Genomic DNA, 7048 nt, shown 5'->3' with positions numbered 1-7048 from the left:
ATAGATAATTTTGTACCTGATCCTCCAGCATCTTCACAAGGTCCTTTGCTGTTGTACTGGGATTGATTTGCACTTTTCGCACCAAAGTACGATCATCTCTAGGAGACAGAATACGTCTCCTTTCTGAGCGGTATGACAGTTGCGTGGTCCCATGGTGTTTATACTTGCGTACTATTGTTTGTACAGATGAAAGTGGTACCTTCAGGCATTTGGAAATTGCTCCCAAGGATGAACCAGACTTGTGGAGGTCCACAATTTTCTTTGAGGTCTTGAGTGATTTCTTTTGATTTTTCCATGATATCAAGCAAAGAAGCACTCAAATGATGTCAATTAGCCTATCAGAAGCTTCTAAAGCCATGACAAGATTTTCTGGAATTTTCCAAGCTGTTTAAAGGCGCAGTCAACTTAGTGTAAGTTAACTTCTGATCCAACGGAATTGTGATATAATTCATTGTAAGTGATATAATCTGTCTGCAAACAATTGTTGGAAAAATGACTTGTGTCATGCACAAAGTAGATGTCCTAACCGACTTGCCAAAACTATAGTTTGTTTTAACAAGAAATGTGTGGAGTGGTTGAAAATCGAGCTTTAATGACTCTAACCTAAGTGGATGTAGACTTCCAACTTCAACTGTATGTAACAATAATCCATCAGAAATGCAGCAATTTGCTTCAATAGCCTTTATTTGTTCTCTATCTTTGCATATAATAATTTACTTGTGAAAAACAAAAAGCTGAAACAAAACAAATTCCAGGGCTGCAATAATTGAAAAAACCCATCAACAACATGTATAGTAGAATCACTCATACTGTACGGTACTGTGAGTGTTCTAGTTCTCCCTCTCTCCTGCATTTGACCACAAGTTCTCATCAACATCACATCTTATATTTTCTCTGGGGAAGTATCATCTGGAATATCATATCCAACCCGGGAAGTCTTCAGGAGAAGTGTCTCCACACCTTGCATTCATGGCATCCAGTAAGGGCATCTGGTCATGTGGATGGTGTTCACTGCACTGCTGGAGCTAGAAACACAAGCATTTAGCTAGATACTACTGCACTGCTGGAGCTAGGAACACACACATTTAGCTAGATATTACTGCACTGCTGGAGCTAGGAACACACACATTTAGCTAGATACTACTTCACTGCTGGAGCTAGGAACACAAGCATCGAGTCAGATACTACTTCACTGCTAGAGCTAGGAACACACACATTTAGTTAGATACTACTGCACTGCTGGAGCTAGGAACACACGCATTTAGCTAGATACTACTGCACTGCTGGAGCTAGGAACACACGCATTTAGCTAGATACTACTGCACTGCTGGAGCTAGGAACACACACATTTAGCTAGATATTACTGCACTGCTGGAGCTAGGAACACACACATTTAGCTAGATACTACTTCACTGCTGGAGCTAGGAACACAAGCATCAAGTCAGATACTACTTCACTGCTAGAGCTAGGAACACACACATTTAGTTAGATACTACTGCACTGCTGGAGCTAGGAACACACGCATTTAGCTAGATATTACTGCACTGTTGGAGCTAGGAACACACGCATTTAGCTAGATATTACTGCACTGCTGGAGCTAGGAACACACGCATTTAGCTAGATACCACTGCACTGCTGGAGCTAGGAACACACACATTTAGCTAGATACTACTTCACTGCTGGAGCTAGGAACACAAGCATCGAGTCAGATACTACTTCACTGCTAGAGCTAGGAACACACACATTTAGTTAGATACTACTGCACTGCTGGAGCTAGGAACACACGCATTTAGCTAGATATTACTGCACTGTTGGAGCTAGGAACACACGCATTTAGCTAGATATTACTGCACTGCTGGAGCTAGGAACACACGCATTTAGCTAGATACCACTGCACTGCTGGAGCTAGGAACACACACATTTAGCTAGATACTACTTCACTGCTGGAGCTAGGAACACAAGCATGTAGTAAGATACCACTGCACTGCTGGAGCTAGGAACACACACATTTAGCTAGATGCTACTGCACTGCTGGAGCTAGGAACACAAGCATGTAGTAAGATACCACTGCACTGCTGGTGCTAGAAACACAAGCATTTAGCTAGATGCTACTGCACTGCTGGAGCTAGGAACACAAGCATGTAGTAAGATACCACTGCACTGCTGGAGCTAGGAACACACGCATTTAGCTAGATGCTACTGCACTGCTGGAGCTAGGAACACAAGCATGTAGTAAGATACCACTGCACTGCTGGAGCTAGGAACACACGCATTTAGCTAGATGCTACTGCACTGCTGGAGCTAGGAACACAAGCATGTAGTAAGATACCACTGCACTGCTGGAGCTAGAAACACAAGCATTTGGCTAGATTCTAGCTCCAGCAGTGAAGTAGTAACACACGCATTTGGCTAGATACTACTGCACTGCAGGAGCTAGGAACACACACATCTAGCTAGATACTACTGCACTGCAGGAGCTAGGAACACAAGCATGTAGTAAGATACTACTGCACTGCTGGAGCTAGAAACACACGCATTTAGCTAGATACTACTGCACTGCTGGAGCTAGGAACACACGCATTTAGCTAGATACTACTGCACTGCTGGAGCTAGGAACACAAGCATTTAGCTAGATACTACTGCACTGCTGGAGCTAGAAACACAAGCATGTAGTAAGATACTACTGCACTGCTGGAGCTAGAAACACACGCATTTGGCTAGATGTTACTGCACTGCTGGAGCTAGAAACACACGCATTTGGCTAGATATTACTGCACTGCTGGAGCTAGAAACACACGCATTTGGCTAGATACTACTGCACTGCTGGAGCTAGAAACACACGCATTTAGTTAGATACTACTGCACTGCTGGAGCTAGAAACACAGGCATTTAGCTAGATACTACAGCACTGCTGGAGCTAGGAACACAAGCATTTAGTTCATACTAATGCACTGCTGGAGCTAGGAACACAAGCATTTAGTTAGATACTACTGCACTGCTGTAGCCAGGAACACAAGCATTTAGTTAGATATTACAGCACTGCTGGAGCTAGGAACACAAGCATTGAGTTAGATACTACTGCACTGTTGGAGCTAGGAACACACACATTTCGCTACTCCCGCTATAACATCTGCTAAATGTGTACTGTGTATGTGACCAATAATATTTGATTAGATTTTAATTCACACTCTCGTAGGCACTTTCAAGTGAATTAGCTGCTGTTTGCTAATAGCTTTTCATTAAATCCTGACCTTGCATGCAATGACCGTAATTGGACTTTTTGAACAAGGAAAAGTACCAAACCTAAGCTGAAGAGGGAACGACAATACCTCTTCCCCTCAGGAGGCTGAAAAGATTTGGGATAGTCCCTCAGATCCTTTAAAATTCTACAACTGCACCATTGAGAGCATCTTGACTGGCTGCATCACCTCATAATATGTCAACTTCTTCGCATCCAACCGCAAGGCATCACTGGGACCGAACTCCATGTCATCCAGGACTTCTATAACAGGCAGTGTCAGGGAAAGGCCCTAAAAATTGTAAAACACTCCAGCCACCCAAGTCTGTTCTCTCTGCTACCGCACAACAAGCAGTACGGATGCACCAAGTCTGGAACCAACAGGACCCTGAACAGCTTCTACTCCCAAGCCATAAGACTGCTAAATGGGTGTTTAAATAGTTAACCAAATAGCTACCCGGAATATCTAAATTGACGCTATTTGCACTAACGTTTTTGACTCATCACATAAACTGCTGCTACTGTTTATTATCAGTCACTTTATTCCTAGTTATACAGTTGAAGTCGGAAGTTTACATACACTTAGATTGTCGTCATTAAAACTCGTTTTTCAACCACTCCACAAATTTCTTGCTAACAAACTATAGTTTTGGCAAGTCGGTTAGGACATCTACTTTGTGCATGACACAAGTCATTTTTTCAACAATTGTTTACAGACAGATTATTTCACTTACAATTCATTGTATCACAATTCCAGTGGGTCAGAAGTTCACAAACTCTAAGTTGACTGTGCCTTTAAACAGCTTGGAAAATTCCAGAAAATGTTGTCATGCCTTTAGTATCTTTTGATAGGCTAATTGACATAATTTGAGTCAATTGGAGGTGTACCTGTGGATGTATTTCAAGGCCTACCTTCAAACTCAATGCCACTTTGCTTGACATGGGAAAATCAAAAGAAATTATCCAATACCTCAGAAAAAACATTGTAGCCCTCCACAAGTCTGGTTCATCCTTGGGAGCAATTTCCAAATGCATTTTAATCTGTAAAATCAATAATATGCAAGAATAAACACCATGGGATCATGCAGTCGTCATACCGCTCAAGAAGGAGACTCGTTCTGTCTCCTAGAGATGAACGTACTTTGGTGTGAAAAGTGCAAATCAATCCCAGAACAACAGCAAAGGACCTTGTGAAGATGCTTGAGGAAACAGGTACAAAGGTATCTATATCCACAGTAAATTGAGTCCTATATCGACATAACCTGAAAGGCCGCTCATCAAGGAAGAAGCCAGTGCTCCAAAACTGCCATAAAATTGCCAGACTACGTTTTGCAACTGCACATGGGGACAAAGATCGTACTTTTTGGAGAAATGTCTCTGGTCTGATGAAACAAAAATAGAACTGTTTGGCCATAATGACCATTGTTTTGTTTGGAGGAAAAAGGGGAGGCTTGCAAGCCGAAGAACACCATCCCAACCGTGAAGCACGGGGGTGGCAGCATCTTGTTGTGGGGGTGCTTTGCTGCAGGAGGGACTGGTGAACTTCACAAAATAGATGACATCATCAGGGAGGAAAATTATGTGGATATATTGAAGCAACATCTCAAGACATCAGTCAGGAAGTTAAAGCTTGGTCGCAAATGGGTCTTGCAAATGGACAATGACCCCAAGCATACTTCCAAAGTTGTGGCAAAATGGCTTAAAGACAACAGAGTCAAGGTGTTGGAGTAGCTATCACAAACCCTGACCTCAATCCTATAGAGAATGTGTGGGCAAAACTGAAAAAGTGTGTGCGAGCAAGGAGGCCAACAAACCTGACTCCGTTACACCAGCTCTGTCAGGAGGAATGGGACAAAATTCACCCAACTTATTGTGGGAAGCTTGTGGAAGGCTACCTGAAACGTTTGACCCAAGTTAAACAATTTACAGGCAATGCGACCAAATACTAATTGAGTGTATGTAAACTTCTGACCCACTGGGAATGTGATGAAATAAATAATTCTCTCTACTATTATTCTGACGTTTCACATTCTTAAAATAAGGTGGTGATCCTAACTGAACTAAGACAGGACATTTTTACTTGGATTAAATGTCAGGAATTGTGAAAAACTGAGTTTAAATGTATTTGGCTACTGTGTATGTAAACTTCCAACTTCAACTGTATGTACATATCCATAGCCCCAGTACGTGGCTGCTGGAGAGATTGCTTCAGATAGGACTTGACAAAGTTATAGGGCAACACTGCCACCTTTCTATTTTAAAAGAGCACTACACAAACCAGTTAGTAAGTGCATGTGTGTGCCTGTACCAGAGTTGATGTCAACACAATCTAATTTCCATTCAATTCTAGAGTTGAATTATTTTCCTGCAGAGAATTCCATGTCCAATTCATCTGACAGGAATTCAGCTGAATGGAACTCTGGTTGTGTGTGTTTACATCATAATCTGGTGAACCCTTATCCAGCCTCTCCAGTTCATCTAATCCCTCCACCTGCTCAAACACCCAAACAGTCCAGGCCACACCCCCACCCCCTAAACACACATACGCCTCCCAGCTTCCCCCTTATTGCCCTCGGCTGGGAGTGCTCCATCCCCCTCTGATGCCCAGTTGGGCTCTGCCACCCCCTAACCGTGCTCCAGCTGGAGTGTGTACCCCGTTCCCTTTTACTACATCCACTCTGTGCCCCGTCTGCTGCCTAGCATTGCCAAGGTCTTCCCCGGTGTTAGGAGTCCAGCAGTGTGTGTATGCACATAGAGTCACTGTCTGTCAATGAAAATGATAAGTCGCTCTGGATAAGAGCGTCTGCTAAATGACTTAAATGTAAATGTAAATATTACAAGCAGTTGTGATTAGGGTTAACGCATTTGCAGAGATATTACTTTTGTTTATTATTTTTCACCTGTATATTATAGTACTCTCTCCGTTACACACTTGATCAGTGCTTGACTTTGGCAGGAGCTCACTGGAGCTGAGTACCGGCACCTCAAATGTTCTACTGCTTGAGCTCCTGATCTTCTTATTGAATATTAGCTCAAAGATATTATGGAGCAGCTCCTGCACTTAAATACTATATAAATGGTACAGGCACCCAAAATTAGCACCGGAACCTATTTTAGTCCAAGTCAAGCACTACATTTGACATTACTTCACCATTAGAGCCTAATGCATAATACTTGGGGAGAAACTGGACATTTGCACCATATTGCAATGTACATAACAGTAGCACCCTCTGCTGGCAAGAGAGTATTGGATCCGGAGATGGCCTGCGTAATTTATGAATTTGACTTAAAGGTGTGAAAGGGAATACATTTGTAAAACGTCAAAATTATAGATTTTTTATTTGGTCACTATTTACTTTGGTAATAGCCAGCCCATTCATAATTTTGATAGATTTACAGAGGTTTGAATTGTCTATTTATGCCTAAAACTGCGGTCTCTAGATACACCAAATAATGCACCGTCGATTAACTCAAATTCATTTGTGAGCTTCGCTGATGCTCGAGGAGGGAGAGACACAAAAAAGTTGTGCAAACCGCGCATAGATTATGCTTCTCATCACTGTCGTAAAGCGGCACCCGCTTTCAGGGTAGTCACTACTTATCACAGCCACAAATTCATAATTTTGTCTAAACCCCGCCTATTTCTACAATTTAGCTTCTTAAAATAAAATCTGAAACCTTAACCATACTGTTAACTGTATTCCTAAACCTAACCTTAAATGAATACCAAAAAGCAAAATTTTGTTTTCATTAATTTTTACGTTAAATCCAATTCTGACTTTGTGACTGTAGTAAGTAATGACAACCATC

This window comes from Oncorhynchus masou, chromosome 16 (genome assembly GCF_036934945.1).
Source record: "Oncorhynchus masou masou isolate Uvic2021 chromosome 16, UVic_Omas_1.1, whole genome shotgun sequence".
NCBI lineage: Eukaryota > Metazoa > Chordata > Actinopteri > Salmoniformes > Salmonidae > Oncorhynchus > Oncorhynchus masou.
Note: the sequence above shows the minus strand (reverse complement) of the source record.